We start from the raw sequence: 9,687 nt of genomic DNA, 5'->3' as shown, positions 1-9,687 counted from the left end.
CTTTTCCGTCAGACACTGAGCGATTGAAATCGTCTACTAAACCGCGTAAAATATTATACCTACGGAGAGGAACGAATTGTGCACTAGATATATTACATCGTCCTGTGGGTTTGCAGTCAGAGTTCACCGAGGCTGATGGTTAAGTTATTGCTGGCCGGTGGCTGTTTTCGGATTTTTTAAATGTTTAAATAAACATAGACAAGTTATTATTTCGAGACCAGTTAAGAGCAATAAATCGCACTCACGGTTATGAGGTGTCTCGAGCGGGCACAGATCTCCTTAACAAACGTAAGTATGCGTTACGAAGCTCACAGAACAACGGTTCCTTTAATAACAGCGTCTCGGATCAGAATTGCACATGAGTAAAGCATACGTATTTAAAACTGGGACTTATTAATTTAATCCCGTAAATGTAATAATAATATACTCCCCCTTCGTCCACACAGACGCATTTCCGTTTGATTTAAAGGCATGTAGTTCACTGACCATCGCGGCACTGCCATTCGCAGTGATATCTCGGAAAGAGGCATGCGAATAGTTACAGTTAGCCGTCACATAGAAATGTTAAGAACTTAATGGCGTACAAACGTCGGTATTATGCCATCGAGGTGAAAATTAAATACGCGCGCTAAATCTCGCTGATAGGCCTATACGAGGTGTTTTGTGTTAGTCGACGTGGATAAAGCCGTTTCTCGTGGTCGCGCCTTTGGAGTAATCCTAATTTATTGTAACGTATGGGGTTTTAACGAGGATTTTACCGTTATAGAAAGGCAGAGGAAAGTTTTTTGAAAACGAGGTTCTATGACAAGAGCTTCCCAGAGTGTTTTGGGAAAGTAAATTATTTGAATGTAATAAAAGAATGTTGCTAGTGTTAACTTTATTCTCAGGCTACCAAATAAATAGGTTTTATCCACAATCGCCTTATAATCGGACTTTTATACACAGACGTCTAAAGTGATATTATTATTCACTAGTGGAATGAAGTAACTTTATTTCACTAGTAGAATAATGAAAACATAATAAACCCATAATAAATCAAATTTAATGTATTTACTTATTAACATTAACATTTACATTTATAGTAATAGACATTTCGTTGATTGTTTTATCACATTTAACTTTCTTTCCGTTAATAACAACCCTTGCCATCATTTTCGGAACGCATAACATCTGCCGAAGTTTGTGAAGAATGTGCACATTATGGATGTCTCTTCTTGTAAGGAACAGCTATATTTTCCTTGGATTTTCCTTGCAGTATCAAGTTTGTTAGATATAGACCCAGAGGAGCTCTTCCATCCACCATGCGTGGATAAAATGCTACTTAAAACACTTATACAATAAATAACTATTATTTCCAATAATCAACATATTTAACTGAAAAACTAAATAAAAAAATGCATGTGCAGATTCACACGAGCACTCGAGAACCTTTCTTTGGGGTTACCAATATTTAACCCCTCCAAAACATAAAAGTCCACCGTTTTCGGCAAACACCACCATAACTTCCACTACCCGTTGACAACCAGAGAATAAAATATAATTATACTGCTGGTTCCTTTCGATCCCCTGCGGCGACGGAGAAGTTCCAAACTTATACCTATTAATAACGCTCAAATCTCGGCAGATATTTGAAACCATTTTTATTACTGCCACTAGATTTTCCCACAAAACTATAACGTTGCACACGGTGTGTCCTAATTTGAGAATTATTACTGTTGAAATCGAGAGGAAATAACGGTGGATTGTTGAAATTAAAAGTTGTTTCATCTGCGGTCGCAGCACTTTGCCTACATTAACCGTATATCTTATCCGGGTTAGGTAGCTGATTCCATTGCTGAAATACTCTGCTAGAATAAAAGCTCTGTCTCATGGAGTATTTGAAATTTTCCTTACGCAATTTCAGCTGATTGCCACGTCATTAGTCAACTGTCAACTTATAGATGAAAACCATATTATCGGCTATAGTTCGAACAGTAATAGAAAATTCAAATATTATTTCCTTAAAACATCCAGTTGTCTCTTCTCTTTGGTTTTGCATTTTTTCTTTTTTTTTTACTCACGTGATTTGAGTTTAATGGGATTGACCAAGTATTGTACTAGCACTAGCATTCCATTTCTGCAAGATTAATATTTGAGGGACGTTGTGCTGTTTTAGAGAATCTCCATAAATTGTTGTATAGCTCGCATAAAAATTATGAGCAGTTATAAGGTAATCAAGATTTGCTGAATACAACTGAAGCAGAAGTGGTCCAAGAGCAGACCCTTGTGGTACATCGGGCCGTAACTGATAGAAAGAAGAATAGGAATTCAATCGTCTGCCTATTGCCGAAATGTCAAATTTTAAGAAAAATACGTATCTGCTTATTCTGCCGAAGGCTTTGGAGAAGTCTAAGTAAAGAGCGTTGACAGGATTCCCAGGGTCAAAAGCAAGGGATGGATTGGTTGTGGTAGTTCCAAAAATCGTGTTGTGATGATGGCGACTTGAAACAAAGGCGATTTGTCGATTTATTTTACCACCTTTCTTGAATATAGCAACAATTGAATAGCTACCAACCAGTCAGACGGAAGCGATTGAAATTTGAAATATAAAAGCTCATTTTTCTGAGGCGTTCCGAGTAAGCGAAGAGGAAACAGTACGTATGAGCATTGTGCAAAGTTAACGACAGCGTTGAAAACACCCTGTATAAGAGAATTTCGACAGGACCCCAAAGATTCACGAGTGTCCACGTCTCGCCACCTCTTGTTTACAGATATTTAGTGGACGATTAACATCTCCATCGCGAGGAGAAATGCAAATTCGGAGCGTTATTGTCGCATTAACGTTGAGCGCCAAGATATTTTTCCGTTTAACGGCGGTTTGAGTTATGGGTGGGCGGTTTAGTGTAACGCATTACTGCCTTAATAACTCAATAATAAACCGCGCGCGCGCGTCTTAACGACCCATTAAAGTATGCCTCTGGTGAAATTTGGATGCTGTGCCGATTTCTCTCAAATATTGCAACAGTTTATTTGTACAGTCGCAGAGTTTGAATGATTAAAACTAGACAGTGGCTTTAATACCCAAACGCTCTATACTTATACTCTGGGATGCTCCTAGTAATGTCGTGGTGCAAAGGCAAAAGTTCCTCCGTCTCATATAGCTACGTGACCGGGTTCTACCCGGGTCGGAGGTCACACTCACTTCGGAGACGGCACACGCCGAGCCAGACGATGGTGTACGCCGACATCACCTCTACCTGGTAGAGTTAAGTAGCCATACACGCGCGGACGTCTGTCGAGGTTCAACTAGATACAAAACTAATATAAACACAATCATATTACATTAATTATTCTAAGTATTCTTTTTCAGTCTCATTTTTAATTCGACATCAAATTTAACAAAAGTTTGACATTTGGAAAATCTTGAAGTTCGCTTGTACGTGTCTGGGCCACTTTAAGAAGTCTCAGTACACACCACAAGGGAAATAGATCAATCTTAAATTAAAAAGATTACAATTTTCAAGAATTTAGTGTAAATTTGCCTAGAAACCTAGTTTCTTCATGAAATTTAAAATAATTTTATAAATTGCTAGATTCCGACGAACTTCAAAGTTTGCTTACACGTGTGTGGTTCACCTTAGAAATCTCAGTACATACCATACGAGTAAAAGTTACAAGAAAATGAAGAATACAACTAATTTCAATAATTTTGGCCGCATCAGCGTACAAAACCAGCATTTCCATGTGATTTTAATGCAATAATCACACGATTAGGTGAATATCTACTTATACTTTTGCTCAACTTGAACAATGCGATAAATTTAATTGTATTTCAAAGACTTTGGCAAGCCTTAAAGCTTGCTTGCACATGTGTGGACGATCTCAAAAATCTGAAATGCACACCGCAATTGAAAAAAACATTGAAATAAAAAAATATTAGTTCTGGTAATTTTGACTCAATAGGTCTACAAAACTAGTTGTTTCATGTGATTTAAATGTAAAAGTTATACAATAAGTAGGTGAAAAGTCACTTTTTGCAAGATTTTGGCAAGCCTTCAAGTTTGCTTGCTCGTACGTGGACTGCCTTAAGAATCTTCATACACGCCATAAGAGAATAAATGTTAATGAAATGAAGAAATGAATTCGACATCAAATTTAACAAAAGTCTGGTTTTTGGAAAACCTTAAAGTTTGCTTGCACGTGTCTGGGCCACTTTAAGAAGTCTCAGGACACACCACAAGGGAAATAGTTCATTCTTAAATTAAAAAGATTACAATTTTCAAGAATTTTATGTAGATTTGCCTAGGCACCTAGTTTGTTCATGAAGTTTAAAATAATTTTATAAATTGCTAGATTCCGTCAAACTTTAAAGTTTGCTTACACGTGTGTGGATCACCTTAAGAACCTTAGTACTCACCACAAGAGAATAAATGTTAATAAAGTGAAAAAATTAATCAGTAATTTCACACTAAAACTAAATTTGCTCCTTCGTTAACCTCAACAGTCTTTATTTCAAAAACTTCTTAATTTACTGTGCGAGCCGTGCGTTGTATAAACTTACCCCATGGTTTTCACGTCAGAAAACCACCGCGTTCGTTCGTTCCCTTGACGGAGCAATACCTTTGACACCCCGGGGTGTGGAGTGGCATTAAATTTAATGAAACAGAACGCATGCATTCGTCACTTGGCCGTATCTAATAAATCACGCGTAATTCTTGCCGGCCAGCTAGTGAAATGGCGTAAAAATCGCGGGCTCCGTAATCGATTACCATCCGCGATATTCTTCGGCGCGAGCCCGCTGATATTTCCTTATTGGTTTGCCAACGCCAAATGGACTCGTATGGTTATGGTAGGCAAAGCTCGTGACCGACACATCTCTATTCTCACACGCAACAAGGCGTGATATTAGCGTATATCAGAGACTCATATTGCGAAGTAATATCGGCTGTACCTTTCAAGCATACCGAGTGATAATAGTTTAATTTTGATACGTCATATTATGGAAATGGATAAATACGAATACTTGAAGACAAAACTTTATTTTCTAGGAAAGTTTCAAAATTTTCGCTTACGAGAATTTGAAACTTTCCAGACAAATTGTTAAAACTTTCCACAAACTTACAAGTTCAGTAAAACTTTCTCTTGAAACTTTCTTGTTTGTTAAATACTTTCCAGGATAAATAGGAATATGGATTCGACATGTTCAATAAATTTCTATAAAACTAGGGTTTAACTATTTTAAGAATTTTTGAGAACATATTTTTACGGGATTCGTATCAATTTAGGACCATTCCACAGAAGCAATTATAAAATTCCTCTTTAATATAGTTTTCCGGCTGACAAAACTTTCAAAGTTTAGGAAACTTTCGTTAAAAGTTTAGTAAAACTTTCTTTTGAAACTTGCCAGGAAACTTTCGTAGAATAAATATAATCAATATGTTAATGTTTGTTAAATATTGGTTGGAACTTTTACAAAAAAAAATGTATCATAATAAATGGGAATATGACTTAAATATGATTTATAAATCTACATAAAACTAAGGTTTAACGATTTTAATAATTTTTTGGACGAACCATTATGTTATTATGTGGAAATAAAACTTTCTTCTTTAACACAGTTTTACAATTAATTAATCTTTCAAGGCTTGTAAGCTTTCGTCGGAAATTTAGTAAAATATTCACTTGTAACGTAACTTTCCAGGAAATTTACCGATAATAAGCTTAACCGACATATCAGTAACAATTTTATACATTTAAAGTTAATAAGTAGAATTATTAAAAGACTAAAGGGAAAAAGTGAAACTATTCTATGTATATAGAATGCTCCAACGTTATGGATAACAAAAATATTGATAAGCTCCGAAAATTGAAGCGGTAAGATAACGTTGGTGTTTTAACGATAACTTCCTTAATTTTAATTCTATTAAGACGATCCAAAAACGATTTTAGGGAAAATTTTGACAGCTAAAAGTACTGTAAAATTGAATATTTAGTATTTAACGCGCTATTTTTGAGGTTAAAGGGTTTGAAAAATATGACCTTCGCCTTCAACTGCAAACTTCTAGCAGCAACATCTCTGTTAATTTTTATGCTACACAAATAAAAATGTTCTGTAAAAAAACTTATTTTCGTATCTTTTTTATTTTTATTTTCAAAAATATAAAAATATATTATTTTTTTAGAATTAAAAAAAAATGTTTCAAAACGTAATATTTTAAAAAATATGCATTCTAAACCGCTTAAACTTGTATAATATATTGTTAGCACATAAAATATGTAAATTATAGGGATTACCTTTAATTTTAAATCTCGTGAAAAAATTATCAGTTTTTATACTGATTTTTTTTCCAAAAAAGTGAGTTGAAAGTTTTATTTTGATCATAACTCTATTTACGTCTTTTTTAATAAAAAATTTACATTTTCAATAACTCAGAAAATATTGACTTCGAAAAATGTTCATAAGATACTTTTTGCTAAAAATCGATTGCTTTGTCGATTCCTGGGGTTATTTTCAATATTTTATTTTTCACCCCCTAGAAAGGGTGGCTTCCACCCCCTGTGCAAAAGCTCTCATCGGCACTATATAACTTTCGTTTCTTGAGCTATTTTCTACTTACAGTCCAAGTTTCACGTCAATCGGTTCTACTCCAATGACTTCGGAGGGGAAACCCCTGGTTCCCTGGTCTACTTATACGAAGACAAACGAAAGGCAAACAAAAAGTTCGAAAATACCCCATCATCCGCTTAAGCGGCGATCAGAACGGGGCGAAAATATGCGGGATTACTCGGCTCGGGCCGCAGCCCATTCCGGCGGGGGCAAGGCAGTCCGCATACATCCATTTTTTCCGCTCCGTCCCGTTGATAATATGTCAATAAATTAATCACGCGAGACCGAAACAATGGACTTGTCCGCTTAAGAAACGCGATGCTGACGTCTGGTATTATTATTGCCATTGTTTATTTTAGAATTAAACAGGCATAATCTTACGTAAGCCGATTTGGCGGACTCGCAGCGCGGCGGCTGGCATTTATTCCTTAGAATCTCCCGAGTTCGACGTTCTGGCCGAGTCTATTTTGACGGTTCGTTTATGCCCGCACTGAAATAATTATAAGTAAAATATTTATTCATCGCAGAGGCGTTAAAAAAAACATTCACAATAAAAAAAAAACAACAACTTCCTCAATCGAGATTAAATCTCCTCGACTTACAATCAATTTAACACGTGCATATCAAATATAAATACGACAGATACAATGGGAATACAAAAAGGATCCACGTCTGTTCACGGCGATAACGATTTTTTTCAAGAGGCATATAATAAGGCGGGTAAGCGGATGAAAAGTAGGTTGTTAGAAGCATTCTGCTAACTCAAGTCGACGTTGGAGATTAAATATACAATATAAATATGCGTACATAAATATGCGAGATATAAAATGTTCTGCTGACCTATTATAAGGATTTCAAGAACAAGGCACTGTGAGATGACTGAGTGCTGTTACAGACTATGTACCGGGTGATCCAAATAAATAAATGTAATAAAATATTAGTGCATACTTAGCTTCGTTAAATTTTTCTCTTTTCAAAAATATATAATATGTCACTGTTTGATTCAGGACTTTTCGACACTTTTCAGTTTAAAACTATTTTTGAAAAAACAGGAGAGAAATTTATGAAATACGGATCGCATCAAGCGAAGCGAGGCGCTTGAATTTTATTCTCGCGTCCGTAATTTTTTTGCGATTACTCCTAAGATATTCATTTAAATTATATGGTGTAAACGAGTAAAATAATGTGCATGAAATGCTTAAAGCCTCTAACTTATTTAAAATGATAAGGATTAATACCGTATTTGCGTAAATAGCCCGCACCGTCTTGCCTACTATTTAGCTAATAAGCCGAACGATAACGCGCGCGTGGTCCTTTAATAAACTGACTAGGAACGAATGGAGGTGACGACTGACGACTGTGTTTTCTTTTGTTGGAAAGTTATAATTGCGTGCGATATTTTTAGGTCACATTTTTGTTTTGTATTTGTTGTCTTTAGGTAGTCGGAACATACATAGATACTTCCAAACAAACTTTTATTTCATTTAGTTTTAAAAATTTGTTTGTTTTTTTCTTATTGTGAATCATTTAAAACTTCATAGTCGCATTTTTGTTTCGTGTTTGTTTTCTTTAGGTAGCTCTAGATACCTAACTACTTACTACCTAATTAAAATTGATAGTCCTGAACATAGGTACTTTAATTTAATTCGTTTTGTTTTCACATTGTTGGTAGTTACCTATATTGTTTTAAATTTAAAGGTTTTGCAGTTTTAGTTTTGAGTTCGTTTGTTGTCTTTAGGTATATAAATATTGAGATAAATTACAAATTTGAAGTTTAAATATTATAAGTAAAAATTAACAAATGTCAAATAATGACAGAGTGAAGGCAGATGGCAGAGAAAAATTCAATGATAGGTTAAAAAAATTTTGGTAATGTAAATAAAAATAAAAATATTAAACAATAATTCAGGGAAATTAATATAAAATTTGTCAGTAGGATATTAGAAAAGTAAATAATAGATAATAAAGTGTAAAGTGAAGTGAAGAAGAAAAAAAGAGAACAATATAAGAATATAAAGGAAGGTGTAAGGACCTTCAGGAATAGTGAGGATCAAGGAAAAAACAAGAGAAGGGAGAAAAACGAAATTAGTTACAAAAAAAAAGGAAAGTGAGAGAAGTCAAATTGGAAGAATAAAAAAAGTTGGAAGTAAGTGGAGCAGAAGAGTAAAATCAAAAGGAAATTTATATAACGTACAAGTAGATGCATAGAGGAACCTCCAGAGGAGAAGATAATGTAAAAGTAGAGTATGAAAATAAACTTCAGGTATCCAGTTGGTTAGCAGTGTGAGAAAATAACTCAACTCCTACTACTCAAGAAGAGACAAAAAAAGGTACTTACATAATTAATTTGTGAAAGTCAATATCAAAGTATCAACAATAAGTTACAAATTTGACAGCTCTGAACATTTCATTTTCAAATGCATAGACAGTAGAAAGACAGAAGTTTCACTGGAGGACAAAATTAATTTGACAGGAACAGTCAAAAGTTATAATTTACAATTAGTTAACTAAGTGTTGAAATTTTAGATTAATAAACTATTACATGCAAGCATATGCAATAGTATGTAATCAACTTGAGAATGGAAACAAAATAATTTTGAAAATTTAGTACATGTAAAAAAAATTTTTTTTTACTTTATAAAGTTGATTATAGTGTATCCCACCGGGAATCGCCGCGATCGATATCTGGAAAAGTACTTATTTGATAAATTTGAAAATTTGGCAACTTATCAAAGTCAGTGGGGGAAACGCAACTAAAATATTTTCAAGGTCATAACACTTCCGGTTATACCGGAAGTCGACATCATCTTCGTTATTTTAAATGGAACACCCTATATATTTTTGCATATTTGGATTCTGCTTGAAATTTTAAGGTCACTTTGTATAACAAACCTAGTTCCTAAAATTTATAGTTTTTGAGATATCGACATTTTCATGAAAAATTTGACAGGTGCAAGGTTGTGCGGGATCCTTTGTATTTTATTCCAGCAACTAGATATCAATTTGAGATTCGGTATGTGAGTAGAACACGTATGGAGCAACCTTACACAATATCCATAAATTAGAAAATATGATACCGAGTGTTTAATTTTCGACTGTAC

Source organism: Anoplophora glabripennis, unplaced genomic scaffold (genome assembly GCF_000390285.2).
Source record: "Anoplophora glabripennis isolate ALB-LARVAE unplaced genomic scaffold, Agla_2.0 scaffold86, whole genome shotgun sequence".
Classification (NCBI taxonomy): Eukaryota; Metazoa; Arthropoda; class Insecta; order Coleoptera; family Cerambycidae; genus Anoplophora; species Anoplophora glabripennis.
Note: the sequence above shows the minus strand (reverse complement) of the source record.